The sequence below is a fragment of the Bombus vancouverensis genome, chromosome 1 (genome assembly GCF_051014615.1).
Source record: "Bombus vancouverensis nearcticus chromosome 1, iyBomVanc1_principal, whole genome shotgun sequence".
NCBI lineage: Eukaryota > Metazoa > Arthropoda > Insecta > Hymenoptera > Apidae > Bombus > Bombus vancouverensis.
The window spans coordinates 22,766,995-22,785,316 of record NC_134911.1 but is presented as its reverse complement, the minus strand read 5'-3'; the positions used below and the strand labels follow the sequence as shown (position 1 = coordinate 22,785,316).

The following is an 18,322-nucleotide window of genomic DNA, read 5'->3' as shown; positions in this document are numbered from 1 at the left end:
TCCACCATAAACCAACCCCTCCTATCATCCTCCAGATTCGATATCAGACGTCGTCGCTATTACTCCTTAGGAGTATCCCGATCCTAGGAGCAACTCGCACGAAGCTGTTAGAGTTACTCTTCTAGCAATTTCCGTCGAATCACCAGGTAGCAAAAGCGCCGGGAAACCCCGTGAAGAGGGTAAAGCCGCATCGTCTCGGCGAATGGTCAACCGGCAGCGTAATTGAGCGAGGTCATCGGCAGTTACGTTTGCCGCAATTTCCGTCTAGCCGTCGTCGCCTAGCTGGAAAAAGTGGGCAAACGCGTGGCAAAACGTGGCCTTCCTTTCGAGCCGTGCAACGTTAAACGGACAGAACGGAAGCCGGTATACGCTGGAGATTCTCGTTTAGAGATAACCAGACGTCTATTCGTGGCTTCCGTGGTGCACAACGGGACCGGGAAACTCGTTTCACGCGGGTAAATAACGGTTCGAATTACCGGGCTTGGAATTCTGCTAAATAAGCCACGCTCTCTCACCCTTTCCGTTCGATTGTTTAGCATTTACTTTCGAGAATTAATATTGACTTTATTCCGCCATGGCTACGACGATTAGCCTCGCTTGAATCTCTCGTGTAGGATTTTGTTGTCGTTCGACGTTTGCCGATTGTTGGCCGAGTGGATGCAACTAGTAAGTCGATCGATGTTCGATGAAGATTTTTACGAATATATTACGCGCATTATGCGAAGGTTTGTAAAATTTGATTAGCTGCGATTAGCTGTGATTATGCTGGTATTTGGAAGCAAATGGCGAAATACAAAATTGTGGAATATTGTAGAATAAAATAAAATGGAAGGTATGGAAGCTACGAGATGTTTGTCGTTGACGTAGGTACATTTAATAAAATATTAAATAAAATAAGTCTCGCAAATTATCGTGGATAACTGATACAATTGACTGTTCAAACAGTTTAGCAATTTTTGCAAAGTATGATTAGCACGGATATCTTGTAATTTCTAAACGTAGTTTAAGACTCGTTTAGAATTTTATCAACATAATCGTGTCTCGTTACAATTGCAACAGAATTCCAAAATGTATGATACGTATAATATATTCGTACTCGGACAAAGCCGCCATGAATATAAAATTATCTGCTTTTGTAAGCTATTTTAGATATAGGAGATGTTTGTGAGAATTCGGTGTCTGTAAATTCAATCGCGATGATACGGCGATCTTAGAAGCGAAAACACTTTGATATTCAAGTTCACGGAGATGCGATATGGAGACTACACAGGAAAAACTTAATAAATCACATTTCCTATCTTTCACAGAGAAGCAGTTTTAATATTCGTATAACCAAAATTGTATTTTTCGAGAGATTATATTTTGCTAAGCTCCACAAGATGGACGTTAAAAATTGAACCAATTGACTTATTGTAATTAATTATTTTGGAACTTCGTCTAAATTTTAGGATAAATCACTGAATATATACATTGAAAATGACAAAATCGCAATATACAGTTGTATTTTACAACGCGTTTAATATTATCCTTATCGTCTTCTCATTTCCAGCGAATTTCACGATCGAGACAGAAATAAAGGCATTCAATATAAAAAAACATTTTTTGTCTCTCGTCGCTTGAGAAGACATTTTTTAATTTGTCTGCTAAATTCTCCGCTCTTCTTACGCATAAAAGAACGTTTAATTAATTAAGCCGGGGATATTTCAAACGACCGCGCAAGCACGCTTTGTTTTCTTTCCTTCGAATCTCCTTTTTCAGCTCTGTTAAATAACCATTTTGATACTCTGGTTTTCAAATATACGTACGCAGGACGATAAACCAGGCTGGGGAATTATGAATTCGACGGATGACTCGGGGATGTATTGCCACGTGGCGAGTAACACACCGCGAAGCGTGTGTATATAGCCGCGTAAAATATTACCCATCAAATGTTTGCGAACAGGTTCGCGACGTATCTCGCAATGAAACTGCTGGTTGTATCGTTATAAAGAGTGTTGGAATGTTAAAAGAGAAAAACACGTGAAACGTGTTTGGAGTTTGAAACCGTCCGAAAATATTGCATTCGCCGATTAAAGGGCTGAGAAAGCAAATGCTTACACGTTCGCCATTGCTATTTTTGGAATTAATATTCGTATTTACTTAAACAGCGTATTCGTATTTACTTAAAAGCTTCCCTTTTTCTTTTCTTTAGAATCTGTTCTAAAGATCTCAGAAAATATCTACAATATGTATTTTTATAAATACCGTTTGTACTTTGTACGCTCGCTGTAGTTAGAATGGTTTCATGCGGTTAAGAGTTTGCTTCTTCTCTAGTTTCTTTCTGTCACTCGAGTTATGACAACCGATATGTGATCGCATCTCTGTTAAGAAAAGTATAAATATCACGTCTTTCAAAAACAAATTTTTCTCTTTTATCGTGAGAAAATAATTTTATTCTTTCCTTGATTCTATTTCGTTCATATATGTGGGCATACATCAAATTCGCAATGTCTAAGCTTCACGTATTAAACTATTAGGTCATCCCGTAAGATCGTGCCGTTTTTCGAGCGGTTATATATGTTATTTTTTTTTTAACACCTATGAATCGTTGTCTTAGGTATTTTCAGAACATTTGACATCTCTTGAACTGTCAAACTTCGTGATTTTTCAACAAGATCCCGAATTTTATCTTCGTCTGTCTGAGGAGGACGCCCGGAGCGTTCCTCGTCTTCTAAACAAAAATTCCCAGCTCTAAAACGTTGGAACCACTTCCTACTGGTGCGAGATGAAAGCGCATTTTCTCCGTAAACAGCGCATATGTTTTTCGTAGCAATTGTTACAGAACTTCCTTTTCGAAATTCATATAACACGAGATGTCGAAAATGGATACGCATTTTACTCATGATCTTTTACCGTTAGAAGTCACTGTGTTCACTATATTACGATCTTATACCCACGAAAATCCGCTCTAGCCTGTTCTCGATCAGCTAAGCTCGAGTGCATTGGTCCCTTATCGCCGTATGTTTATAAATCGACACATGAAATGTATACACAAAAGTCGGCACGAACTTATGGGATGATAATATTTGCTATATGTACATATATCAAACTGTAATAAGACACAAAATACAAAAATGAAGAAGAAAACGAAAAACAATAGAAGCTAAAAGTCACTGGCGCAAGAAATATACCTGAAAATTATTGAACATCTTTCATTCATCGTAACCCTACAAAAACCACTCTTTCGCGTTTGAAACTACAATAATAAGCAGCCATATAACATAAACAGTTTTGTACGATACTCATAATTTTTACTTCAGCGTACACTCGCATTGTATAAAATCACATACATCCAAATAACCATAAATACTCACAATTCGTGAGACATATACGGATCCGTGGTATCCGGAAAATCCTCTTCAACGTCACTGACTGCATCCAAATCTTTGCACATGTTTAACCATGGGAACAGAAATTTTTCCCTTCGTTTTTTCTCCTCCTCCAATTCTTCCTCGTCGTCGACAAGCTCATCCAAGCTCTCATAATCGTCGTCGTCGTGATATTCGAAAACCTCGAAGAGCTGGTCCGCCGTGCGGACTGAAAGCAAAAACGAAAATCAGTCGCGCGCGCGTGAAAATCGAATACGACGTTTCGTTTTCCTCGACCGGGAAAGAACACGATCGTGTTCACTTACCGAGCACCGAGCGATTTAAACAATTCAAGGCGAGTCCCTTCGAGGCGATCAGTGCCAACCAATCGAGCACAAAGAATGGTGTTTCGATTGGGAGACGCTAGAAAATTGCGTTTGCTTTCGTCGTACTTTCAAAGACAAAAGTACCGGAGAAATTGGACCGTGTGTTAAGCTGGACGAAGCAACAAAATTCAAAACGGCGTTCGGTTATTATTAGGCTGTGGATATTTCGTGAATTTATGCGAAGTTTAAAGACGCGAAAGTGCATACGATATGCAAATGCATATAAGGTGTCTAAATTGAAGTGGTCGTTATAATATTATATTTAATGGATAAAGCAAATGACTGATTTCAGAGATTCCGTAATTCCGTAATTTATCGAAATATAAATTTGCGTAAAAATCCGCAGTCTATTTATTATATTTTACAACTTCCCAAATATCGTTCAACGCTGTCCAACATCATCTGCAATGGATGACTATTGTTTTAGAGATTAACTAGCAGCGATATATAAATTTAATTGACTCGTTCGTAACGAGAGATTCGTGTATGTGTGCTTTAGAAATTTGTAGGTGAATGTTGGAAGTCAGAGAATCGAATTGGTCTCTGTTTCTGTTCGAATCGTAGGGATGCAATCATGAAAAAGGCTTTCCATCGGCGTTGCTGAAGCTGACACGCTCAGCTGGAAGACATTAATCTTAATGACTGGTAAGTTGCCTAAATCAATAGCGCTGACACTCAGCCCACGGGAATCAATTTGAAAATTCACAATGACGATTCTTGACCGCTAGAAACTGAAATTGATGACCGGTCGTCCACGTCAATCTTGATATCCGTATCTCGAAGATCAACCTCCATAATCCTCAGCAAATTTCAACCTATTTTTCACGATGCGACTTTTCCACCCAATATTATTATCGCGTAACTAAAAACCAATTTCATTCGCGTTATTCGTAATCACGATTTATCGTGTCTGTAATATTAATTTTTGCGAAACAAAAACGATACGACCAAGTAAAAAATATTGAAAAAATAAAATAAAATGAAAGTTTAATGTCGTTGAAATACGTGAAATTTAAGGTTTTTAGAAAATTGAAAAAATATATATATGTAGGCCTTTCCTTTGGAATTTTTAGGAAAATCCTCAATACTTTAGTCTAGACTTTTTAATATAGCTGTACTTAAATAATAAAACTTAGAAGTAGTTGTTTACGATTCAATTCGATTATGTTTGCCCGAGATTTATGACAGTAGGCTTGGGCTCGAAGTGACACATCCGATCGCTAAACGTATCCGCGGTATGGACGTTTTTGCCTAAAAGAGGTATAACGGTGTTGTATAGCTCTTCTTAAAAAGAAAGTTAACCCAAGGGGTACAGAAAGGTACATAGAAAGTACATAAGTTCAGTTTCACTTATTCCGTGTCCTTAGAATAGTCTACATATCTTCACCGGTCTCTACCCTTGTAACAGTCGCGTACTTAACGTATCAGTGTAACTAAGTCTCGCGTAACGTGGTTGGAGTGAATTGTGATTTATGTTAATTCAGCGTGTATTACATTGTGATTGCTGAATTCATAATAAAGTTTAATTAAAACAAAATTAATAATTGTGTTACGACTCAGCTATTTTATTTCATCGACCAACCCTTAAGTTTACGTGACACCATCGTCGCCTGTCTGCTGTCTATGGTCTGCCTTCGTCCCAGTCTATCGTCTATACGCTGTCTATATGGCTTCGATGCTTGAGAAAACTAAAAAGACCAGATGTAGAGTTTTCATAAAATAAAAAAGTTCAGTTTGACTTGGACTCTGGACAAGTAAGCAAGCGCACTTGCTATCCCGTTGACCGCGTGTTCGTTACTGAACCTAAGATTATTGTCATTAGTATCTCGCGTATCTGATCGTCACGGTTAATTGTCAAATTCTGTAATAGTCATCTAGTCACCTTGTGAATTTATTATTATATTCATTTAGTGACTAAATTCGTCAAACGCCCCTAACCCCATCATTAACTCGACATATATCCATTTTCGTTTGTAAATATACACTGTGAAAGAAAAATAGGAAGTAAATGACATAACGCGATAAAAATTCTCGATCGATGGATTTATAAACCGACGATAGTATCCATCGCGAATAATATCGCTGTATTGGAGGTGCAAAACATGTGACAATATTTATAGAGGTATTTCGATAGACGAGTCATTTCAGATGCATAGCGAGTAGAACATCTTTTTCTTCTTTTGCTCCCTGATATCTTCTCCTGATCCTCAACGATGTATCGTATACATATCAGCTACTCTTTATTGGCAAGCTCTACGATATCTCTATTTAAAAGCACTGGCAAAAACATTTTCGATGCAATCTAGCGGATCGACCATAACTCTCACAAGGTAAAAAATTTCATTATTTTTTTAGAAATAACCATCAACGTTATTCGACGATTAAACTGCGGAAGAAACGAGAAATATTTCTTTATCGACAGAGAAATTAATTAATCGAAGAGTTCAGCGAAGAAACGGTACAAATATATCTTTTCGAAAAACGAGATAAATACAGGAAACGACGTATGAGCCGTTTAAAAGCCACGACGTTAATCAACTTTGTAAAACGATGATATTTAAAAATATTCTTTAAATTTTTCTGTAAAGTTACCGTTATTCGTACATATCTGGGTGTGAAAATTAAGAAATTCACAGAAGCTGAAGTTGATGGTTTTAGTTTTCGAAAATTTTACGCGGTATCTATACGTACATAGAATAAAAGAGAAATGGCAGAAATATTTTTTCACGATAGTTTCGCGATAACAATGACACCTGACGTTTCGATATTTGAGAACGTACAGAGATCTTTCTATTAAACTTAGTCTCTACGGAAAATTTTTTTTTTATTTATTTATTTACATTTTACAATTTATCCAGTAGGACATTTGGTAAAATATTATAGTTTAGTGGTATAATAATATAACACGTGGATGGCTACCCCCAGTGGGATACCATCTTCGAATTTGATTGATTTATTTCTTTAGCGTGGTGAGTGTTTGTATGTTAGGTTATGTCCTTTGTGAGATCTGTTGGATGCTCTACGGAAAATTGTTTCGCTTGTTTCCGCGTTTCTTTTAAGCTTCTCAATTACCAGAGCCACCAACCACACCGCTCGAATCATTTTAGATGTTCTCTTCACTTACCAAACAACCGCTGCGCGTATCACCGATAAAATTTTCCTCTTTCTGTCTTGAAAAAAAGTTCACATACTCCAGTATATTCCATTCTGGAAAATGTGATTCGATTTTCACCCACTTGCCAACCACACGAAGGTATCCGGACGGCGAATGGAAATTTTCATGCGCGGACATCGCGCGAGAAAATAAAATCGCAGGAAGGAGAAAGACTGAAAGAGCGAAACGGTTTAGAAAAAGAATGGACATTGGCGAGAAATCGATACGAAACGGCTGGTCAGTAACTATCGACGGGTACGGCATTTATGGATCGATACGCGAATCATCGTCACCGAGGAAATGCTCGAATTCAGGCCATTTAATCCTCCGACGATCGACGTGCACGTCGACTCTCAAAAAATCACGTCAAATATGATCGATGTTGCGTCAATGAATGACGATTGATGATCCGACGCCGTTTCTATGAAATAAACGCAGCTCTTGCTTTCTGGAATCGACGCTGCGTTAACCAAACGTTCGACGACGCGTTAATTTTTCGGAACATTAGCACCGTGTTATTCCATTTGTCATCGAATGTTACTTTTTCATATATTTTTCATGCGTAATTATGGCGTGCGTATGTCGAGCACAGTTGGCTATGAAGATTGATGGTTTCTATGTTGACTTTGCGATCTTCTTTTGAATATTTGTTGCTCGATATCCCGGTTTAAAATTGGTAAATTATACGTGTGATATTTGTGGAATGTGTTGAAAATGTTGCTTCTTATATTTAGAAGGAAATTATTTTTTTACTTTCAAACGATACTGTGCAGAGAGTATTAATTCGGTGTCTTTTTAAATAAAATCGAAATTTTATTTATAGATCGTATAATAGAATCGAATGTAAATAGTTTCGATCGTATATTTTGAAATTGCATAAATACTGGCTTGAAAAGAATATTCAAATTGAACGTAAAATAATTACCAGAATAATCTACAGGCACGAAATCCAACCACGTTTAATATTCAATTTTCATCTTCCGGGATTGAGCATTTTCCTATGAATAATTGAAATAGTAAACGATAAATAGCAAAATAAATAAATAAGAGCAATAATAAAATAGTAAAGTATATTCGCGAACAGGAACAAAGCAAAGAAGAAATCAGTGAAAGTGAATACACAAATGAATTCGTATTCACCATGTATACAACTGTACGATAGATAAAAATAATGCTGATATAGTAACGAAATATCCCAGCTTTCCAAATCATATTTACAACAACACAACACAACAAATACATATGTAAAGAATTACAAGCGATTCGGTACGAGCATAGCAAATATCAATCGAAACTTTTCAATCGCAGATCAACTCAAATTTCCAATATATACGATAGATAACCTAAAATAAACAGTACTCACTCGATTCTTCGTGCAGGCTCTCGCGTAAATCCTCGCACGTCAATTCGATCTTTCCGCAGTCGTCCGTACAGGAAACCGATGCTTTTTCTCCGGCATCTCCAAGTCGAAGACTCGGTGATCGAAAGAAATCGTATCCACATACGGCGACGCGTGGTATGTCAGATTTGGACGTTACTTCTGGAAACGCGTCGGGTTTGCTCGGTACTTTCGTTAAACGTTCCAATTCTTCGTCTTCCACGAGCTCGGAAAGTTTCTTTTGCATGAAAGGTGGGAAAAGTTCGAATTTGCTAAACCGCCACGTCCGATTGTCCGATGGCCTATCAGTACTGGGACTCCATGTAATCACAAATGTTGGCTTTTCCATATCGCTACTCTTTGCATAAATAATTTACTATGAAATACACGTTATACCGTGAAAATACTGTCACCATACTGTTTCCATTTAATTTCGTGCGCACGGATTTTCCGTTCTTGGTTACATCGCGAACGTTACATTTCGATTTTGCGACGAAAAATAACAAAAAACTGACGATGGAATTGATCTGTAAACGAATTGCATTCTCGGTTGGTCGATTATCTTGATTCGTAGATCCGTTATCGTCGTTACCATTGTCGATATTACCATTTCTTGCTGCTACCGAGAAGATAAAGAAAAGCTATCGTAGGACGAAGATGAAAGGTAAAAGATGAAAGCATAAAAATAGAAGAAAGAGCTACCGTGGACGGTGAGTGAATAAAAGAAGTAAGAAACAGGTAAAAGTTGCGTATAAAAGAAAATTTTTAGTTCGACTTGCACTTTAAAATTTTAACATAGAAAGTATGCCGAAAGATGTATAAAAGCGCATCTAGTTTCTTATAACTTTTTTTATTCCTTTTCTTTTCTATTCTTTTGAACTTTACGATGTTTTCATAAAATTTAAATAACCGAAAGTAAAAATACTTTTTGGGAAACCTAAATAAGTCGAGGTAGAAATGATATTCGGAAAATGTTTAGCGACATAATATTCTTCGCGAGGTCCGGCGATATTCGAGATCCCAGGAACTCTTAAATTCGATAACTCTTGGATCATAGAAATCCAATAAGAATGACTGTCGCTGGTAGAAAGCAATCTCGACAGCTTCGGCTTTTCATGGAGAAGCCAATTTCAAGGACCTGCAGGTCGTACAACTCCATAGCGACGACCCTTCGGCTATGGGAATCCGCAATGATGACATTGTATTATAGATATCGATCTTAATGATGCCAAAAGTCGTGAAACCACCGATATCCACGGCTTCCAAGTGCTTGACACCGATTTCGTTAAGCTTCTAGTTGTGAAAAATCATAGCGATGATTTTCGAGCTGCCGAGAGCGTCCATTCTCGATTGGCGATATCGAATTCGATGATCTTCGGATCGGAAACGATCTTCAAATTACGTGTATTCGCGCATGTACTCGCGAATGTATTGGAACGCTTATTGTTTTTACATTTTATGATAGAAATGAAACCTGCGTTCGGACAAGATACGTACACGCGCTTCGACGAAAAAAATAAATTCAACTTCGATAAAGTCTACAAGACCCGTATACATTTTTTGACCTCCGCTGTATATATTTATTTGCGCGTGTTGTATAAAACATTTTGAAATTCAAAAATTTAATAAATAAACCGAATTTATAAATGCATTTAGAAGTTACAAGATATTTACTGCAAAGATATATTTAATTAAAAAAATTGCTACACAGAATGAACAGCCACGCGTATGATAGATGTTAAGAGCAGTGCTGTTGAATGCTGAGACTTGACCTGGTATAACGAATAATCGATTCGTTGAAATATTCTCGCGATCTCTACGAAATATATACTCGCAGCAAAATTTCTTGAATTTCCGCATACATCTTCAGACGTGTTTCAAACTTTATCGATATAATCATAATGGTCGAGTTGCAGAACAGCGACGATGAAATTCTAAAACGTTCGATATAACGCAGACACACGCAGTTTATTTACGGAAGGTGTTACAAGCGTGGGGATACTTTTGCGAGACACTGTGAATCAGTCAGCCCGCTGTTTACGATAAATTACTTAAACGCAGTCGCTGCATTGCTCTCTCGTTCCATAGAAAACATTGTCATTCGTCGATCATAGTCGACAGGAACGAGAAGAGAGAACGTTAAACCGACGGAACTCAATTCTGACACCGCATAACACAGGTGTAAACTGTAAATATTGTAAATACTTGTAAATAAACCTATTTGACATCCCCCTCCCCTGCCCCCCAAAGTTACACAGCACTCACAAAGCAGACTACCGAAGCGTCCTATTTTGCGACCAAGTTTTCAGGACAGAAAAAAATAAACAAGAAATACATAAAAAAGCTCCGCTCCCCGGCGGCTTAAATCCAAAAATTGTATTATACGACAAAAAATGTAAAGCGCCGACGCATAATACAGCATGGCTACGTCGTACCGTCGCGTATCGGTACCTTTGCCTGACATATCATTACAAAAATTCACCGTTTATTATGAATATGTACCTAAAACTGTATTCTTGGGCTCGATAAACAACTTTAAATCGTAAAAACCGTCGACAGGAACGAGAACTCGACGCTGACGAAACCTAACCGAAATCGACCAGTTGCCAGAATCGGACCGAACAGAGGAATCGGTATTGCGTCATCGACACGGCCGACCGAAGCGAATTGTTTGATAATTAAGATACGGCGATGCGTGCGTGGAATTTCATCGATTTGACGGATTCGCAGACGCGCGACCACGTCTCGACGATCAGCGAGACACGATCGAACATCGACGTTGCCTGCAACTTGTCCTCGTGAATACTTCTTGCGTGAATACCGGATGCGGCCGAATTGTTTAACAGGACACACGAAGACCATTAATTAACGGTTGTCCTATTAGCGAGGCTGTCGGACGTGGACAATACACGCATTACTAGTCGGCGATAACGGGTAAATCGTAATTAAATGGTCCAATTAGGCACGGCGACCACTCAAAGTGTGGAACAGCGAGCCGAGCAAAACCGGCGTGTCTTCGTTCTCGTTCTTCGTCGAGGAGAATCGTTCAGAACGTGACATGGGTATGAAATTCCGCTGTTTTTGCGATTCAAGATTTTTACGGCTCGTTAACCAGATTGCTCCGAATGATCGTAACTTGAAATTTCAGAGAAATTTATCTTCTCCTGGTTCTTTGATGATTGGTGCACGTATTAGGTTGTCCGAAAAGTGTCTTTCCATCGCAAACGTGTTTTTTTACAACAGTGCACCTCTGTATAAAAGTGAACGCAAGTTTGTTAAATGTTTGTGTGTTTATGTGAGATGGTGTAACGTCAGGGAAGGACGTGACGTGAGGGGTAATTGTTTATAAACGTTGTCAAGATATGTTAATGTTGTCAAGAAGAGCTGTGAGCGTGAGAAAATGAGCATGGAAAATGCTGTCAGAGTTGAATTTATCGTGGTCGTGTGAAGTTCGTTGTGTCGTTGTGACGTAGAATTAGTGAGAAACGAATACGCGGTATTATATTCGATTTTGTGCGAGTGCAGCGATATTGTATTTATCACACTGTTTTCTATTAACTTATAATATAACATTCCTACATTTATTTCGATAGAATAAAATCGATCGTACGTAATTCGACAAAACAATATAAAAGAAAAAACGTTGTGCGTCTATTATTTCCTCATAAAACGAAAGACTTTTCAAACAAACTAATATCTTGTCGTAGGTTTCGGTAAGATTCGATAAGATCGAAAATAATCAGTTTGTAATAAATTTGACCAAATAACGAGGATCGAAGAAATTCTGCGTCTACTTGAAAGAAACAACAGCGTGTAAATTCTACGAATATATCTTTCACTTAAATAACATTTCCAGCCTACGTTACACGTGAGACTACGAGTATAAAGTTTCGCTAAATATTTTTTATTATTATTTAATTTGTACTTTACAATTTGTCCAGCTGGGCATTTGGTAAATTTGTCTAACTTCGTTGCTAAATAACATGTGGATGGCTACCCCCAACGGGATACCATCTTCGAGTTTGACTATTTTATTTCTTTAGTGAGGTCAGTGGGGTGTTTTCTTTTTAGTCTTCTCTCTATGAGAGTTTTGCTCGCTTCAGCAGCCAGCTGGTTTGGATGTGTTGCCGTTCTTTCCTTCTGTTTTTCTGCGTATTCTTTGTTTTCTTGATTTCTTCTTTGACCGTTGGTATTTTTATTTTTTGCGTATATCCTCGTTTCTGACATATCATGGGGCGTTCACTATCGTTCTCAGTATCTTCGATCGTATCTAGTTTATTTACGTGGCTCGTCGCTAAATATTCACAAACATAGCGTTACTATCGAAAGGTTGCTTCGGAAGAGCAGCTCGTTACACGTTCCCCTTCGTACTATTTAGTTGGTAGGTCCGTAGGTACATTTTCACGGATCTTGTTATTTCAACGATATTTATCGCGACGCCGAGAAAAACTTTTAACGATGTTAATCAAATACGATAACTTTCTTGAAAAGCGAAGAAAAATCGTGCTCGGCGTTGGGACTCGAGACGGTTTTCATTCAACGTACAGAATTTATACCGGCCAACTATAAAACGTGCCAGCTAGTTCGTTAGTCGACGTTACGTACAATCGTTTTTTTATCGAAAGGATGCCACCGTTTGTAATTTTTGCGATTCGCAAACCGCGTCGCGCGATCGTAAATATGGTCGGGACAAAGGTACGATTAAAAGCTGGCCGGTGAAGAGACAAAGAAGAGAACAAAAACGAAGCGGGGTAGAGGAAAAATCTAGGAAGAATTGAAAATACGCGTCACTGCTAATTGGCCTGTGTGCCGATTCCATCGACTTGTACAAAGGGAGGAAAAATCAAGACCGAGTCTGCTCGTATCGTTCGAATAGCCAAACGTTGAAGTTTGATTTATCTCATTAAGGAGAGAATCGAGCTTAATTTGCCCCATCAAAAATGGAATTAAGCTTAATCTATAGCGCACGGCCCCGAGCAAATGCAATTAATTAGCCGAAAAAACGAAAACAAATTTCAGCGAGCGTCACGAACGGCGTTCGGTTCGCTCGACGATGAACGCTTGTTTTTCGAGGATCGCGCGTCGAATCAATTGACGGAGAACTGCGAATAAACTGACAGAAATTCTGCTCGATGTTCTTTAGCGGTCTTTCACTTGCGATTCAATTTGAAAAGGAAACACGAATAATTGGATGATACGTCTAAATCGCAGAGAGAAGGATTTATATGAAATTTTTATAAAATCGAGAGCAGAAAGAAACGTCAAATAAATCAGCGAAAAAATCGCTAGATAGACCGGTGTTGATTTAGCGAATGATAATCGGGTTAGCAGCAGCCTCTGTCTGGCACAAAAATATTTGCCAGAGATCTCAAAAAAGCTTCGACGTTTTCAATCGTGTTCGCTCTTCATCCAGTCCGTTTATTTTCCTTTTATTTTATTTCTCTTCGTTCCTATTTGGTCTCGTTGTTTTGCCATGAAATTAAAGAAAATCGAAGTTTAAACGAAACTGACAGTCGAATAGAGATTCGGCAGCGAGGGGAGGCGGATGAAGCTTCGATAGCGTCAAACGGGATATCTTCCATGAACAGAGCGAGAAATATTTGCCCGAGCATTTGAAATTCTGAAGCTGCCTTTTCCTGAAAGACGAGATTCCTTCGAGAACAAGTGAAAAGCGAATAAACGGAAAATTATCCAGATACCTATTTAAATTACCATCCACCGTTAATTATAGTACTACACGCGGCAAAACGTTCCTAAAGGAATAGAAACATAAATTATATATAAATACGATAATCAATTAGATCCATACGTACGTCCCTCGATCGTTCCTCGATTCAACAATTAAAAAATTAAATACTTTGTTCCTACAACTATGAAACCTATTGCGTACCCAAACGATATACACGACGATGTACGCGAATAAAAGGAACGACGTAACGATCGATCAAATGGAACGACTGAAAAATTAAATACATTCAACTCTGCGACCATGTCAAACCCTATAAAATATTTGTGCGTTTTTGAACGAGATTTGATCGCAAAGACCGTGCCATCGAGATCGAAACACGTTCAGCAAGTTGATATCGCGAAAGGTGGAAAGTTGGAGCTGGCAGAGAGGTTCTTTGGATTCTGGCGGGATTTCAAATTTTCTTACAATTTAGCGAGTTCCTCGTGCTTCTATCGACCGGCTTACGAGGCAATTTAAGTCGTCCGATGGGATTCGCGACATTTTCGGCGGATTTGCAAGCTTGTTAGCCGAGTTTCCTGCGATATAATGCGGTCCTACTAACTCGGCTCGTTCCACTTCCGAGGACGCAGCTATTCCTTTTAAAATTACGCTTGTCGATGTTGGCGTAAGTTTGGTCGCGCGCGTTCATTGGCTGGAGGAAATAGTTACAGCGGAAACTACACTGTTCGTCGCTCAAGTTGTTTCCGTGAAGTTTGCGTTTCATTTCTCGGCTTGGTTGCATTAATAAAGGAGAAGCATCCTCGGTCTGGAGCTTGAACAGAATAATTATTGTGGCTCGTTGAGTTGTTAATGTCGCTATACTTGCGATAATTAAGAACAGTGGCGATGTTATTCTCCTTCGATCGTCGCAACGCGACCATTCGCTGAAGTAATTCTCTTGGAATAAAACACATTACGGTAAAAGTTGCAATATCGTTGGAGTAAGACACGTAGTCGTAGCTTTGGTACGATGAAACAATGTTCGTTCAATTAGATCAAGTTGCCTCGTTCGAATCATCGTCGTGCTGTCCACCTAAAGAGTAATACTCTTAAAACAACCTCTTTATCTATAGAAAGAACTTTTTCCACCGTGTTGAAGTTATTGTTGCTTCAAACGTAGGTAATTTACCGATTAACGTACAAAGAATTTCTTTCGTCGGTTAAAAATCCTTCAAACCGCTAACAATTTTCAAGACCACTTAACTCGATGTAAGCTACTTTATATTTCGATTTCATTCGTTTCTTTCTTTCAAAATTCTCTATACACAGTTACTATACTGTACGTCACTAACGATTTGATTTCCTCGGGAAGGAACCAGCAGGGTATCCGTGTTCCAAGTATCGAAGTTAATCGGCCGATTTCACCTGACTTTACAATTTCTTCTCTGTGTACGAGATCGTTATTGGTTTTACGACTAAATTTCATCCGTCGGGAAATCCCGAGCTCCATTTCGTCAATAACAAAGGTCTTTGATTCGATTGGCCCGATCGATGGATCGGTGTGCAACAAGCTCGCAGTTCCTTCCCCGACAAAGCAACTCTGATAGCTGTACGCGCTACACGTTCGCGTATTTATGTGGCATCCTTGGAGAAAAGTGTCTTTCCCTCGCGTTTTATCAAGCTGCGGCCGTCATCTCTCACTTAATTATCCTCGATCGATTATCGATATTAAAAGTTGGAAATCGACTTGCAAAAAAGATCAATACGCAAATTTTATTAGATACTTCTTTATTTGCTCTTTTATGCTTATAACATTTTGTTCATATCAGATCTGGATTTTATCTGGTAGTTACTTTTTAATTCTATTCCGAATAGTTTCGATTCGTCTTTTATAGAACTCTATGGTCTCAAAGTGATACCAACAACGTTTGACGATCCCAAGATAAACGAGTTTGAAAGTGTTGCTAATAAGCTTTTGTATAGACGTGTACGCGGTTACGAGAAACACAAAGGTCCAAAAATATGCAAAATGTACAAAGTAAGATGCCCGTTACAATTCATAAAAACACGAATCAAGCACATTTATGAATTTATCGTATGACAAATAATCCAAGTACACGATAAGGAACCGTAGACCGAAATACAGTTTAAATACAGTCGCATCCAAGTATGGAATAAGTAGGATCTGTTGAATATAGAGATCCATTTTGTTCTATCAAAATAGAGATCACAACGTTCGACAGATTAGGTTTCATGTTTGTTAAGGTAAAGAAAGGATTCGGAAATACAAATCGTTTATTTCATTTTACACACAACAGCTACACAATATATCTTACACTCTGAAGACCTCGACAACCTTCTTGCACGCACGCTTGTTCTCAACCGACTCTTCCAGATTCTTCTAACATCTGGCAACAGTCGTTTGTCTCCACTAAGACCTGGACACCCTCTAATGCTTACACACACATTCACGTGTACAGTGTAAATGTATTATCTACCCAACAATGTTTGTATAAAGATGCATTGTGTCTGTAAAAGAAAGACACTTTCCGGACAACCTAATACTATGGGTTTGGCTCCTACGGATGAGATGTCGCCGGGGCCCAGGTCAGAGATGGCCATGTTGTTACTGTTTTCTGACACTGGAACACTCTCTAAGTTGTTGTTTCGATGGCCTGCGGGATGTTCGTTAGACCCCTTGGTTTTTCTGTCGCTAATTTCTGGCTCTGTGCAAAGTTATATGAATATTAGAATAAAATTCTTTGTAATACCTCTCCAAAGTCCTCTCCATACTTTCATGTATCCTCTCATGTTTCATGTATCATACTTTCATCCATCAGTGTACGGCAATAAAATTCATCGATCTCGTTCCTTGCCGATGTTGTCCGGAACTCTGACTAGACGAGCACCTCGACTCGAAGATGGTTGCAGGCAGATGTCTTAACTGAAGAATAACGTTAGCCGAGTCGCCCAACTTTGAAGTAGCGTTAACCACGACTCGGTGGTAGTAGCAACCGAAATCCACGACACCATGGTGCCACCAGCAGAATCCCACGTCCTCGAAAACAATTCCTCTCTTGAGCGAACCCCTTGTAAATGAAACAGGATGGGAATAAATGGACCGATGGAAATTTAAAGGAGAACTTGTATTTAAAGTCGCGCAGCGATACGTGTAATTTGAACGAATTAGAATAGAACAGAGACGATCGATTGGAACACGACAGAATGGAATAAAGATAATAGATAGATGTGTTGAATTAGGAAAATTGTTTAATGATCATTTTACCGCGTTGTCGTATTCTAAGAAACAAAATGAAATTCTTCAATTTTGTCGTCGTTTCGATTCTCTCGTTACAGTTTTGGAACTTACGGTTACGACAAACAAGAGAACGTAGGATCGTTGATGTTTGAGAAGATGGAACACAGAAAGTTTCGCGTCACAGCTACCAGCATATCTTCTTTAATCGCAGCTCGTAACATAGGGGAGAATAAACGAAGAAACAGACGAAGTACGAGCAATGGTTGAACGGGTGGAGAAAGTTGGAGCATCGACATAGAAGACATTCGTATCTTCCAACAAGTTTTTATAGTTTACTAGACTGCGAATTTTTACGCAACTCGGTATTTTTATTAACGCAACTAAAGAAATGTCTATATAAAAGTACATCCATCGAACGAGATACGTTAAGTTTACGTAATTTTAACGCAAGTTTAATCACTAAGAACTACTTTTAGAGGGAAACAACTTTATTTTCAGTATTTTTTATATTTTCATTTGTACATTATACGATATACTCGAATATTCAAACTCGCAACAGCAAACATGATACAACAAATTTACCAGGAAACATTTAATTTTCATCGTGTTTTACTCGATCTGATAGCTTCTTGATAACGAATCTTATTATTAACGAAGTTGCATTAACAAAGGCCAAAGTTCACACAGCGTTCCTTTAATAATCCGTACGCGTGTGTTTATCATTTAATTAACGAGATACAAACACATCTTGCTTTAGGATCTAATAAGAAGCCGTAAAGTTGCCCGGTTACCTTTGAAACAAACGCATACGGTAACTCTAACATCGGCTTCATAAACTTTATAATTTCGCATTGTGCTTGTTAATCCGGTTCTCGCGAAGCTTTCGCGCACTATCGATCCGTGTACCTACATTGAATTTTCTCGACTTCGAGGATGAACTCGAATGACCTGGCCAATCTATCGGATAAGATTTCGGCTATTACAATAAGACGTGATTTTCTGTAACTTGTATGGTCGTCATTTATTTTTCAGTCGATGAAATTTGTGATACGTTTAAGAGCTTGTTGTTAAGACGAGATTAGGAGATTAGAAAACGAGGAGAATGGAAGGAAACTGATATATTAAAGCTA

General features: G+C 38.5%; 1 protein-coding gene and 1 long non-coding RNA gene across 3 annotated transcripts in view; one reads left to right on the top strand and one right to left on the bottom strand.

Annotated features, from left to right (window-relative positions):
- LOC117159393 (dipeptidase 1) overlaps nucleotides 1–18,322 on the top strand; it is a 237,171-nt gene that overhangs the window by 108,358 nt on the left and 110,491 nt on the right. The gene's annotated exons all lie outside the window — the stretch shown is intronic.
- Nucleotides 16,411–16,913, bottom strand: LOC143303696 (uncharacterized). The gene is made up of 2 exons (XR_013060275.1): nucleotides 16,727–16,913; nucleotides 16,411–16,659 (listed from the first exon to the last, which is right to left on the bottom strand). It is a non-coding gene; the product is annotated as an uncharacterized LOC143303696 (long non-coding RNA).